Source organism: Labrus mixtus, chromosome 10, assembly GCF_963584025.1.
Source record: "Labrus mixtus chromosome 10, fLabMix1.1, whole genome shotgun sequence".
NCBI classification, from domain to species: domain Eukaryota; kingdom Metazoa; phylum Chordata; class Actinopteri; order Labriformes; family Labridae; genus Labrus; species Labrus mixtus.
The window spans coordinates 28,019,142-28,034,215 of NC_083621.1; positions in this window are offsets into that span (position 1 = coordinate 28,019,142).

The following is a 15,074-nucleotide window of genomic DNA, read 5'->3' on the forward strand; positions in this document are numbered from 1 at the left end:
TCATCGCATTTCAGACGCTGAAGTTATTTTCACCCAAAATCTCTTCCCGTTTTTCTCAAAACAAAGGAAGAGAGATCATGCTAATGAAAAGAGAAAGTAATGTCTATACAAAGGTACTGTAATCTCTACAAACATGGCTTTTTCTACACTATGTGTTACTAGCCTTGCAGAATAAATTGTAGGTCTCTTTGGGTGTCTTATTGATTAAAGACAAACACTCACAGAGGATGTTCCTCTGTGAGGAGCTAAAGGTTGAACGCCCAGTTAAACCCAACCACCTATTCATTTAACTACATTTCAAGTCGGCCTTGATTCTGGATTTAACAGCAGCATTACAGTGTGAACTACTGTAGGTGGTCAGGGCCTGAGCTGAGTTATTACCTGTGTTTAATCCTATGGGAAGAAACTAATGCAATACTGTCCTTGTGAAGATTTCATTAGTGTGAACAAATCTGTCTAATTCAGCAAAAAAAAAAAAAAAACAGTCCCTGTGGTCCTCCAGTCAGCACAGCTGGGAATTAGTAATCCATCTTTGCGTTAAAACAACACTGATTTAACCCTGAAATACAAAAAGATATATTCTTTCAGTTTCTACAGCATCCTGTTGGTCGGGCTCTGGGGTCTTGGCTCCACTTGAATCCTAATAGTTGTGTCGTCTCATTTTCTGTTGATGGCCTCGGGCAGTGAGGCTGTCAGATGATGGTTGTACACATTTAAATAGAATTATAAATAAATGAACAGCTCCCAAACAGACTGATCGACGGGAGCTGACTAAATAATGTACACATAAGACCAACTTGTGTTCATGGAATTTTAATAACAATGCATTTTCTTTCTTTCTTTCTTTCTTTCTTGCACACTGTATGCTTTATGTGTGATCGTAATGACCACAGATCAGTGATCTCACATCACCAACACATTTGTTTTTATCCCCATTTGCTATTAAAAACTGATATGAAGAAAGAACAAATTCTGGATGGAATTACAGTCCCTGTTCCTTCCCACCACTGCACTAATTATTGTGACAATAAACAGGGCATGGGCTTGGTAGCAACTACCAACTCTAACATCCTCTCTCACTTCCTCTTTGGACTCCTCGCCTTTTTCTGTTTCACCATCAGACCTCTGTTAAAGAAATTAGTCGGAGCAAAAAATTCAACTTTTGACCCTTTCCACAACAAAGAAAGAGATCTGACACCAACGACTGTCTCTGGATTTATTTGCCGTGACTTGGGCAGACATCCAGCCTGTATAAATAGCTGCAGTCCTGAATGGTTTGTGTCTGCCATGAGACACAAGAAGTATTTATTGTAGGGGAGGTAGGGAGGGAGGGACACAGTTTAAAAGTCATGATGGGATCCCTGTGTTTGGAAGATAACACTTTAGAGGAGGGATGGCTTTTTATTTGGCAGTGTTTCATCTGAAAATAGATAAATGGATACACATTAAACAAGCTCATTCACTTATTATTCTGTTAGAATAAACCTCATTAATAAAGATAAAAGTATACATGCAAAATCAGTATCAGTGGGAGTTTTTGTATATGATTTGATATGATATGTATTTGTGGCCAAAGAACGCGAGGGGAAACACTTCTGTGCTTATTCAAGTTTCAAATTCAGAGGGCTGCATGATGAGACGTGAGGCAGGGTGTTTGAACATGCTTTTCATGTGAGACCACAGACAATTCTTGAAGTAATGAACAGGCACAACATTTAGGTCAATTTGTGGCCTCATGTCATGTCTGCTTTGAGGACTGTTGTCTCTGCACAAACTAACCATGAGGCCACTAGGGCCAATTTGGGTCCATTTTCTAGCTCTTACAATAAATGATCGAGTGTATGTGCATGTGTGACCTATAGCACACATTAAACTGAATTCATATAACACTATATTGCTTTGTAAACATGTACATGTCAACAACTACAACCACAAACCTTAACGCACTGATCTGTTAAACATCATCAGCTTCAATGTTCAATCATTTGAAAATGTTATTTCCTCATCTCTGGTCTAGTTTAGTTTCTAGGTAAACAAGACTCTGTGGGTCTGAGGTTTGACTTATCAGCATGTCTACATTTCCTGCAGCTCAAATGTTCTCAGGTTTTTTTTTTTTATCTCTACAGTAAAATCCAAATCTGTGAATATATGAGAAGTATTGTATGATGCATTTATTACACTTTACTGATACATTAACAAACCAGATGCATTAAAGTTAAGCAAACAGAGTTCCAGTCTTTTAGACTTCATCATGTGTCCTTGATGATGTTTGTATGGTTACGATTAGTAAACACTGATACGTTTGACTAATGTGCATTGACAACAATGTTGATCACTTTACTTGTTAATTTACATTATGCTGCATTTCTTCTGTGTCTGTGACCAGATCTCACTGTGCAGTTCTGTAAGTCATATAAATGCAAATGTGATGCATCATAATTTCATTTCTCTTTAGAAGCCATTGAACTGATATCTTCCCCTTTTTAAAGCGCAATAAACGTATAGCCTCTGACTTTGCACTTCATACCAGTGAAGCCTGAAATTGGGTGCAGACGGTCAATTCATTTAGTTTTAATGAAGAGCAACGCATCAAAAGACGCATTAACCTCGTGAATGTATAGGGATGTAAGCCTTCTTCTCAAGAGCAACACTGACTGAATCATAGATGAGTCTTCTGTCTGATAAGTACAACGTGCATAAATGTTGTGTTCAGTTTTGACATTTTTACTGTGAGCATTTATCTGATCAGTCCAACTGATTTAAGCAGCTGTAGTGGAAGCCGTTTGGCATGCTAACACCGCTGAATAACACAGATAGCAATACTCAACATTAAAGGAAGAATATACGATTTTTAGATCCAGCAGATGTCGCTCTTGAGCACCAGCATGAAACCAAAACAACTCGCACTGCGTCATTGTGTTAGCATGCTAATGCTAGCGATCTTTATTATGCTCGTATCTTCACACTGCATGTAAATTTACACTAAATGATCGTGATCTAAAAACGCTTATGTGACATTAAAATAAGCAGTGAGTACAGTATGTTATTCTTCTTTTCTCTAGTCCCTCAATTAAACAACTATACGTAATTAAAATGGGATGAGCCGTCCCGGCGATGTAAACAAAGTGAAGATAGGACTCTGAAAACTCTGAAAACATCACAGACAGTGGGAGTCGGGTGTTACACCCATTGTAGACAGTCATGACTCACAGAGTTATTTTCAGAGGATATACTTGATTTATATTATATTTAAGTGTCAAAAATAGTATATTCTGCCTTTAAGGAACATCAACTTAATCCAAATTAAATTGTCCAATCAAATTGAAGCATTTGAATATCTAACTCTTGTCTTCAGAATATTAGGACTTTTATTTCTCTCAAAGCTCCCAAAGACTGTCATAAAACATTTGTTCCTCGGTATCTGATGCAGAAGAAATGTCTTTTCAAGGACATGTTATTTTTCATCTAAGTTTGTGACGGCTGCTTTAACAACCTAACAAGAGAAATCAGTCATTTAGAGATCTCTTCTCCTGTCTTGTTGTATTTTTCCTCTTACATGACGTGCTTGTTATTGAACAACAAAGCTTTGAAAGAAACAAGACTCATACCCATTCCAGGATGTAATATACACAAATGAAGTGGTGGAGATTTTTGTAAGGTGCTGCAGGGATGGCTGAGACCTTCAACATTTAATTCAAGTCTCCTTAAACTTAACATACAGTACATTTCTTTGATGTTCTGGAAGTCGTGTCGTATAAAGCCTTTGGTCATCATGAAGTTATTGTGCATCAGTTTCCAATAATATTCAAACCAACACTTTCCGTTTTGCTTTTGGAGGATTTCCTGAGGACGACTGAAGCAATCAGTGTGATGGAACTTGTCTGTCAGATCAGGAAGTTGTGCTGTGCTAAAGGGAGGATGTGTGAGTGATGAAACTGATCTATGGTTAAGGTTCATGTTAAGGACAAAACACTCATCATTTGGAGAGGATCTTTATGTTTCACTTATGTGTAACTTAACATTTCCCTCACCTGCACTGATACATGTGTGTTAGAGCCCTTTAGTAAGAACAGCTCTCAAAACCAAACTGCTCACATTCACACTACTATCTAAATGAACAGTGGTGTATGTCTAATGGTTGTAATATTTGGTAACACTTTACTTTACAGGTCCGCAAATTTCATCGTAATTAGGTTAATTATATAATAGAAATAATGCCTTAATTTAATTGTAAGCAAGTCATAATTGGTAAGTAACTGTTTTTTCCAATTTCTTTGAAATTACCCCCAAATCCCATGGTAAGAAGGTGACATTAAGCAAATAATTTATTTTAAATTAAATCACAATTCACCACAAAATGTATGGAGAATTATCCCAACATAATTATAATAATTATTATATTATATTATATTATATATATATATATATATATATATATATATATATATATATATATATATATATATATAATATATATAATTATATTCTGCTATTTGCAGATAAGCAGGTAATAAATTGGAAAAACAGTTACTAACCAATTATGACTTGCTGAAATAAATTTTAAAAAATTGTCTAATTATCGTCTAATTAGCACCTAATTATGACGAACTTTGCGGACCTGTAAAGTAAAGTGTTACCTAATATTTTAACACCACATGAGTCTGTACCATATAGTGTATAAAGGTTTCTTCATGTGTTGGACTCGCTAAACTTTAGCCTTACCATTTCATTGTTCAGTTGTTACAAGTTACCAAGGTTAGTTAAACACTGAGACTGTTGTGCTATAAAGTGAAATGTTCCATTTCCGACCCCCCTCTTGACAGACATGCTTCTTATGATGTCTGTTTGACAAGTTTATAGTTTCTGAGCAACATAGAAATATGAATCATACCATTAACACTGTGATGATCGAGTGATGAATTGTTTTCACCGTGGTGCTGATCACAGGGACAGGAGTTTATCTTTGTGGTTTGCAGAGCAAGAAGTGGTTAACACGGGCGTGGAAGTGTGAAATAACACGACTCTCACAGTTTGTCATTTGAGTCTGGTCAACTTGTGCAAAATGTCATTTAAAATATTATCTAAAAGTGTAATAATCTCTGGTAGCAAAAATAGCAAAAAAAATGTTTGCAACAAGAACATTTAGTCATTGTTTGATATTTATTCTCATGTGAGGAAGAAAGACACAACCGCTAAGACAATCTGTCTGTGCATCTGTGCTTTTACAGCTACTGTCATCTTGATTTAATCTAAATCTTAAAATTGCTTCTGCACTATTGATCATTTGTCCTCTGCTGACTACGAAGTCCATGTTCACCAGCACCAGGTTAACAGAAGATGTGCACGTTCATGCTTCGAAGCAGCCATGAATGAGAGTCAGAATCCTGCGTCAGCGTGCATAAGTCCACACTGAGCCAGACTTTACAGCCTCATTGTCTTTGAGGATCCTTCTCTAGATCTCTGTCTGTAAAACCTAATGGAGATAAATGTAAGGGAACTGTTCTCCCAGTGATGAGTCTCTGTGATCTGGGCTTGAAAGCCTGCAGGATGAGGCTAATCAGCGGTCGTTATCACATTAATGACTTTATGGGACAATAACACAACCTTGCAAATGGACAAAAATCACAGGTTAAACTGAGCAGAGCTTGTGTCACACAAGTGCAGTTAATTTGTGCAAATGTATGTTAATATTTCCTGTCTGGAAAATAGTCAACTTGTTTTCATTTGGTCCTCGGTGCTAAAGAGGAGAACAGTGTGTTGTCTTTCCCCTCACAGACTTCAACAATTAATCTTTGACCCTGTTCTGCAAATCTGCCAGCGGACACACATACGAACCTGTGTGCACACACTGCACTGTTATTTTAAGGACAAAAAGACCATCTGGGCCTCAATAATATACGAGAGAAAATGGAAACATGGCTTTCAAAAGCTATGCTTTACAGCTAGTGTTGATACCAGGTCCCTGTAAAGAAGATTTATTTACCATGGCTGCAGCCGAATTGCCAAGTACCTACTCAATCTGTCAGTAGGCAGTAGGCAGTACCTACTATCTGTGCTGTATACTGTTAGTACCTACTATACAGTAGCCGTGCACAGTAGGCAGATATTTGTTCCTACTTCATCTGATTCATTCAGTATGGAAGTGACGTCATTTACGTTACCCGAACCGACCGCATCCACCTGTTTTTTTTTTGTTTTTTTTTTGTTTAGCTTTATTCAAGAAGAGTAATGCTCATATACAGTCAGGTAATAAAAATAATATCACAATGTAAATCAAATAAAAGATTAAATAACTAAATAACATACAGTACATACAGGAAAGTACAAATTAAAGACAGTAATATACAGAATAAACCAATAAAGACACATTTAAATAGTGAAATCATTATTTAAATAGAGGGGGAAAGGTTTTATAATAATGTATACATTTGTTATATTTTCTGTTGTTAATTAAAAGTAGTGATTTCAGTCGGGATAGATTGAAAAATTGATTAAATTAATCAATGCTCGTTTGTTTTGATTTGGAGGCGGACGTGAAGTGACGATTTACGTTTAATTTCGCACAGCATTGTGGGTGGTAAAATACAATTAATTTCCTGAAAGCACGCATCTGATCCATACTGCATGAAACCCGGAAGTTAGTATCCATACTGAAATGTTGACTGAATGACCACGAAAGTTCAGTATACTGAAACTCCTTACTGAAAAGTACTGCCTACTGAACTGTGGATATTCAGAAAGGGCCCATGAGTATAACTCATGGTAAATTATACAAAACTGTTCTTATTGTACAACCTTTTCACTAAGCTTTCATTCTTGGATTATGGTGGAACTGATGAGGATTTGATTTATTTTTTGTAAAAGTTGTTGAACCAGAGATGAGGAGGGTAAACCTATCTGTCTCAAATAACCTTACTCGCTATTTAGAGGAGAAAACCATAAATGTGTTTTCATCAGCGGCTTGGCAGCAGTGGTTTATTAATCATGTTTGGTGCATTATTTAGTTTAGAAGGGGGTTTTGGCTGTATACTGTTTCTTAGTCCCTCCCCCTCTCCAATCTATGGCTTGGGGTTTTTGTGGTTGTCCTTCCTGAGTAACTTTAAGACACCCTTGGGTCCGCACCTGTGTCCCACTTCCCCCTTTCCTGACACAGGTGGGTGCCACTTACTGCATTCTGCCAAACAAGAGAGAGATTTATTATCCTGCTGTAGAACAAATGCATTCAGCACATCTGTAAAAAAAAAAAGAAAAGAATGGAGCATACAACACACGTTAACAGAAGCGTGACACCTTTACTCTACCTTCACTGGAGCATACAAAGTCTTTGTACATGATTGTCTGAACCTGTTTTGTTTTTTTAAGTAACAATAAACTTGAGGTGCAAGATTTATAATAACGGCCTCTTAGAAAAGCAATAACACAGGACATAATTTTCCCTTAGCATTATGAGAAGTAATTCTCTGCTGTACTCGGCGCTCTCTTAGTGGCAGGTGGTTTAAGGAAGTCTTAAAAGAATGAGTAGGCCAACATAAAGAGGAACAGTAAATGACAATAACAAAATAAGAGCATTGTATAACTGAGGAACCCTGTCCCTTAGAAACTGCATATGTGATGAACTTAATTGCTTTTCTGATCATGTTGTTGTGGACTATGGTCAGGGGCAACATTGATTTTTGTCAATGAAGCACTTAAATATCAATCTGGAGATACAGAAGATGGTTGATGGGCGTTTAAAGTGCAAGACCAGGACTAGAGAATCCAGGGTGCATCTCAGAACTCCTGCTTCTGGTTCTATTTAAGGATGGGTCAGGGACAAGTGATTTTAGTTGGATGTTCTTTTAGTTTTGCTGACTCTCTTTGTATTAATCATGACCAGAGTTGGCTTAAGCTCAGGGTTCAGTGTCATTTAAACTCTGCTCTGATCTCACATGTCAGCAGTATGATTGATAACGGAGCAATAAAAATAAACTTTTTTTCTTCTCTAAAAGCAAATTCCGGAAGTGTTGATTGCTAATCTTAGGCGGCCTAATCGTGTCATTGGGATGTGTTCTGTGTTTTCTGCTCTCGCCTTTACTTCTTGTTCCTCTTTTCTGCTGCCAAGAGACACACTGTTCAGCACTTATCAGATACCACCCAGAGGAAGAAGAAAATTGAGGTTGCGTAACCACTTGATGATTGCATGATTGAGGTCAGTGACTGGCTACCCGCCCAGTCTCGATCACCCATTTGTCTTTGGCATTGTAGATCTGAGAGGTCTGTGTAAAAACTGATGATAATAGATGGTAAATATATTAGGGGGACATTCTGAAGTTGGTTTAAGTGTTTTGAGTCTGACAAATTCAGCATCTGGACTTTGTGCTCTTCACCCAAATAAAGATGTAAGATCATTTACATACTTCTGTATGAAGAATAAAACATAAAACATGATTTCGATTTGTGAAATCTCTTATTTATAGAGCACTAAAGCTCACAGTTAACAGTTGTTAATACTAAGTATTAAAAATGGTCTGCTTGTCAGAGGAGTGTCTGTGCATCATCTCTCTGCTCGGTATTTAGCTTCCTATCCCAGTTTGTCATTTTTTTCAGACACTACCCACATCACAGGTCCCAATATCTATTAATTCTGTTTTCTTATTAAAACAGAGACAATCACACTCGTTCCTTTCTTGCATCACTGGTGTTCCTCATCAATAATCTTATTGAATGTGCTATGAACTCTGCTACCCCACATTCATGTAAATTTTCTGGAACATTGAAACATTTTGTCTTGCTCGATTGATCCCATGATGACATCCTGTCCTGTCACGTTCCATGGTCGAAGCCCGGGGATGAGACAGAGGACTGTGTTGGCATCGTTTGATTTAATGGTCTTTCTCAAGGACACTTAAGGAGAAAAAGAAAAGTATGCATGCCATCACACGGACGCACGAGGACCCCTGCTCTTACTTCTACTTAACGTTTTATAGGAATAAAGTGATGAAACAATTCATATACATGAGCGTTAGTCCAATTTTAAGGTGCTGTGTGAAGTATTATTGCAGGAAATGATGTTTTTTTAACCTGCTGCTCTATAGTTCCTGTCGACCTCATGTTCCATGGAAAATTTCATCAGGTTGCTCGGTCACTTGTGTCCAGGTACAGTTAACTTTAGTTAGTGGTGAGCGGGGCATGAAGTATGAATGCTGGAAGTCTAGATGTATTGCATGGGTTTTACAGAGATATTACGAAATGTGTGTTTCTTGTATTCTAGGTCTTCATCGGCTGCTGTCTTGTTGTAAGGGTGTTGTCTTCACAGTTTTGGTGCTAGCAAATCTCAAATTGATCAAATGTTTTCTCTAATTGCCTGACTGAGACTAAGGGCCCTACTCTGATGCGTACTGTGGCACACAGTCATTTGGGGCGTGTCCATCTACATTCTTCCAGTTACAAGGTGTACAATCTGCTCTTTGGAATATGTCTGTCACGACTGACTGAAGAAACAGGTTGACCCAATTGCAGATTAAAAGAAAACTAAATTTATTAAATAAAAAGCCAAAGGCAAACACAACTCACTAATTCAAAATGTTCAACAAAAATCCAAAAGGGGAAAACAAGGAGCCACGAGGAAACACTAGAAACTCTGACATAGACGGACAAACTACACTCTTCTTACAACACGAGGGAAGGAACACAGAGACTAAATAGATGCAGGGATAATCAAACACAGGTGACATTAATAACACAGGTGAAGACAAGGAGGGCAATCAACACGGAGGGAAACACACAGAGGCAGGAATACAAGAAACACTGAGGACAACTACAAACTAAATCATGAAACACTAAAGACACACAGAACTCAAGAATGAAACAAAACACACTAGAACATAAACACTAGGATATGAAGTCACAAAATAACACATGAAACACTAAAGACTAACCTAGAAAACACACAAGGGAAACACCATCAGGGAAGAATGAGAACTAAAAACAAGAAAATCTAAACTCTGAAAATCTACAAAATATGAAACCAAATCATGAAAATGTCACTTGATTATACAGCGGCCTGTTTGGGGCGTGACACAAATCAAACCAATCAGAGTGTCAGCTCTCATTCCCAGATGAGCCTGCAGGCTGGTGTGTAGCTTTTTACTAATAATTATTATAATAATAATAATAATTATTATTATTATAGCTTTTTACTAGAGCCTGACCCATTAAAGGCAGGGTTGGTAATTTTTGAAAACTAGCATGATTTTGAAAGTAGCACTCCCTCTCCTCTGTGCTACCTAAAAAGCCACGCGCCCTCACTTATAGCACAAGCAAACTTTACAGGCTTAAAACTGCTTCAGATGACAGATTTTCTCTGTTCCTTTTTCAGAGCACACCAATTATTCATTTATTTTAGGACCTAAAGACAATTTCAACCAAAATCTTAAAAAGTTTATCTGGAGAAAGTTGCTAACCCTGCCTTTAATCAGCCAGCCAATAATATTAGACGATATTAGCATGTCCAGGGACTATCGGTATCGGCTAATTTTAATTGCAGATATGCACTGATATTTGTAAAGTAGTTTAGTACTTGGAAGGTGATAGGAAGGCAAACTCAGCAGATGACGTTTTTCCAGAGGTGAGCATTTATTTAAAGTGATAATCCAAACACATGTTAACTTCATAAAACAACAAAAGTTCATAGAAAAATCAGGTAAATTAACGCATACCTAAATCAGATAAAGGACCGTGTTAAAGGCAGCACGTCCTCACCTCTTCTCCCCCGCAGGAACAAATGTCTCCTGGTTTTATAGACTGCCCCATTAAAAAAATGGCCGCACCAGGGTTAAGCACAACTCACATAGGGAGTTTCACTTTTCTCTTACCACCAAGAAATTTCAGTCTTTATTCTTCAATAGAACAAATTCAAGCCAGATCATTTAACTTCACTCCTTTCGTTGTGCCGTCTCTTTCCTCCTGAACACACTGAACGCAGGACTCTGCATGAAATATGGGGATGCCGGATTGAAGTTCTTCCCGGAACATCAGAAAGACAAAGTTAACATTTCTGCCTGAGGCTCAAAAGCATATCCTCAATATTAAATAAAATCTCCAGACACATCCACAGGATCCGAGTGGATAACTAATGTTCTGTGTGCTCAACATCAAACAGGCTGTGAACATTTATTTCCTTTGTTTCTCAACTAGAATCCTTGTTTATATTCTCTAATGCCTGCGTAATGGGCACTGGGCTGTCTGTGTTCATATCTGTGGGTTTTATTGTCAGCGGCACACATAGTTATGGATACGATTTATTAGAAATACAATCCTGTTGCATGAGATCATGTGAGTGTGTGTGTTTCTGCATGTATTAAACTGAACGTTTTGTCCTCGTCAGCATTAATGTGTCATCTTAACAACTTTTTATAACTCAGGGAAACTTGTACATAATGTTTTAATATCTGTGCGTGCATGACTGGTTGATTTGTATTTTACTTTTTCCATCACCTGCCCAGGGAAAACAGATGGAAATGAGCAACTAAATCAAGTACAAAGCATCTCTTCTCTTCTCCTTTAGTTCTCTCTTCTCTTCCACATATAGTGTTCTGTACGAGAGGCAGTAGAGCCAAATGCTCGATGATCACAATGGCAGTGGTTACAAACAAAATGTTGAGCTCCTATAAAGTTCACCATGTTGGTTTAATATGTAAACATATTTATTCATATAAAATATATCATTATTCATCAATTTGTGTGTTTTTTTGACTGATCTTCTTTCAGCAGTGCATTTTTCCAAACTGCACAAATTTGCTCTCAGATAAAAAGTGAAAATGAACAGACAAGTTCAGCGTCTCTGAAGTTTCCTCTTTAATTAAGACGCACTTCATTGAGTCAGAAAAGGTTTGCAAGAAAAACAGTCTTTTAGGAGAACAGTGAAACACAGTTTACTTGAACTGAGCTGCACAGGTTGTAGTGTCAACTGGGAATATCAGATTATACACTTTGTAACTTTATTCAGTCTCAGACAACTTTTCAATTAACTCTGTGCTGTTTTATCTAACAACATCTCTAACAACATTCAAATTGAGCAATTCTACTCCTGTTGCAATCTCTTCTAGGTGTCCTCCTTCCTGTTATGAAGATGTTTGGGTTTTTAAGCTTCCCATTTAGTTTTGTCACTATTGTTTCTACAGCTCTGCACAACTATTCCTTCTCTAATCAGCAGAGAAATGTTCCCTGGCATTACAAGAGGACTAAGAAGCCTGGGAACTCTTGGCTTAAGTGTGTAGCTAAAATGTATATGTGTGTGTGTATGTGTCTCTCTGTGTGTGTGTGTGTGTGTGTGTGTGTGTGTGTGTGTGTGTGTGTGTGTGTGTGTGTGTGTGTGTGTGTAGGGCGAAAGAGAGCGAAAGAGAGTTGCAAAGATAAAAACAGAGAGGCCTTGTGACCCATGTCAGGTGTTTATACTCAGGGGTAGCATGTGATTAATTGTTACTCCTCGGGGAAGAAAGAGAATACCTGTCATAGTTGTGTTTTTCTGTACATTTATCATACTTTAACTGTATCACCCCTTTTGTCTTCCTCTGTCCTTCCATTTGCATGCTGGTCACAGTGTTGATTGCACTTCCTGTTTGCAGAGCGATAGGATGCAGACAAGAACCACACGCTAAACTTTGACTGTAGCCAACAGCCTGTGTAATTGCAAACCTCATTTAGCTGAATGGTCACATACTCTGTATATATCGCTGACTGGCCTAGCAGTGGGAAATATTCACACGACTGCCAGCACACACACACACACAGGAGTAAATCCTCCTCAAGGACCTTATAAGTGATCCTAAATGTTATGTCTGCAGGAGAGTGGCTTGGAGAGGTGCATTAAACAGGAACACAGATTAGGATCTCGGTCGGTCTGTCTTTTTTTATACGCACATAACAAAAGTAATTACATCTACTGCATGCCCTACTACCTCTGAACAAGCAAGACAACTTTTGTGTAGCATATTTAATCCTGTTGTAAGTCTTAAAAAAATCATCGATGAGCAGCTGAATTGAGAATACATCTTTACCTACATGAGCTAACTTTCCATCAGATGTTGCTGATGTATTGGCATGTTGATGTGTTAAATAAATGTACTCATCCAGAAAATAAACACCAAGTCAAGGAACTTAAAAAAATTAAATAATGAAAATATCAATATTTAAAGACCCTAAATTGGCCTCTTGTGGAACTCCACAACACGCAGTTCAGAACATTCTGCAATATCGTGTTTCTAGTTCAGCGACTTTCATGTTTGTGAAGAAATTCAAGAACTGAATCTTTCTTTTGCTATTTTTGTTTCTGAGCTGCTGAAACTAACACCACTATACTTGACCTTTGTGTGTTGCTCACACAGCCGCAAAATCTCCAAAATCTAAGCTTGAAGAACAATAATTAAAATATTTGAACTCGTGTTGAATTTTTTGCAATAACGTCAATTAAGCAACATCTGAAGCTGGCATGATTCTTTTTTGTTAAACAAAAATGTCGAATGGAGTAAAAAAAAAAAAAACTACCAAAAAAAAGCAGCAACATCTTTAGAAACACATACACAGGCATACACACAAACAAAAACAATAAAATAAAAATATATAATAATATATAATCTCTATGTTCAATACAAATTTGAGGTTTCTACATTTCTACATTTTATGTTGAAAACATGTTTGTTGGAATGAAATGTTAACTATATGAATGAAGCAACTCTTGGAAAAGATAAAAATAAAGTATAGAAAAACAAAATATTTAACAAAAAATAAACATTTCTTCGTTTGATGGCTTCGTTGTAGTTTGATTTCTCCTTTCAGCGTGAAGTAATTGGTAGCTCACAGAGTTATGCCTCTAAAGCAGATTCTAAAACACGGTCATTTTCAGTCACTCATTTGTCACAACTGTGTACAGGGAAGTCGCACTTGTTGTTCAAACACACCATTCATCACGCTGTGCAGTGTGTTACAATCACTTTGTTAGAGTAAGAGATTCTCTACATCCCTTTTCTGAGTAGGTCCTCAGGGACTCAGAGAAAATGTCCTTTATGGTTTGATTTACATTGTGATGTTAATTAACAAAGAGGAATCCTCCTGCTGTGGACAAGACACAGAGCTTCCACTAATTACAAGCAACCCTCTTGTGTTTGGTTCCTCTGACCTCGCTCTGCCACACTGAGAGTGGTCAGGCTGAAGATTGGTCTGGTGTGGTTTTGTAAGGAACAGTGGAGCAAAGTGGTTTTACCCAATGAGAGACGAGAAATCATTCTTTACACCATGCTGACACAATCAATACTGCTCTGTGAGACTGAGCCTTGATACAGAGACTGTGGTCTTTCATCCTCCCCTCTCCTATTAAAATAATCATCCCTCCTCATTGAGCTCCTGCATAAGCTTCATATTTCTATTGATTGGTTGGAGCATTGATCTTTATCATAAACAACCCCAAAGAGCTCTTTTACAATTGACCATCCAGTATTCTTTAAGATTTGAAAAAACATAGCATAGTTTGTGTTTGTATATGTCATAGTTACCATAGATGTGGGCACACACATCATTCTGGTTTTTCAGAATCAGAAGCGATTTTATTGCCAACTACATTAACACATACAATGAATTTGAATTGGTGTTTTGGTGCAAAACAATTAGCAAAGGAAATATGAAAACAGCAGTACTCCTGCTGACAACTGAAATTAAAAAAAATATATATATAAAAAGCAATTAAAGATATATAAAATAGAGTATAAAAATATAAAAACACAAAATGTGCAAAAGGTGCAAAAGGTGCAGTGGATGAGTTGTGCAGGTATGTTCATGATTTACAGTACAGATAACTTCCAGTGTTAATCTACAGCGTTAATGTTACACATAAGTTTCAGCCGTCACATTACTGTAATGCTCTCTGACTGTGGGGGTGATGAGAGGGGGCAGGGACATTGTTCATCAGGCTGACAGCAGAGAGGAAGAAACTGTTCTTGTGGTTTTGGTCCTGGTCGACCGCAGACTCTTACCAAAGGGGAGAGTCTCAAAAAGTCCATGTGCGGGGTGAGAGGGGTCTTACCTGCATGCCTCGGGGTCCT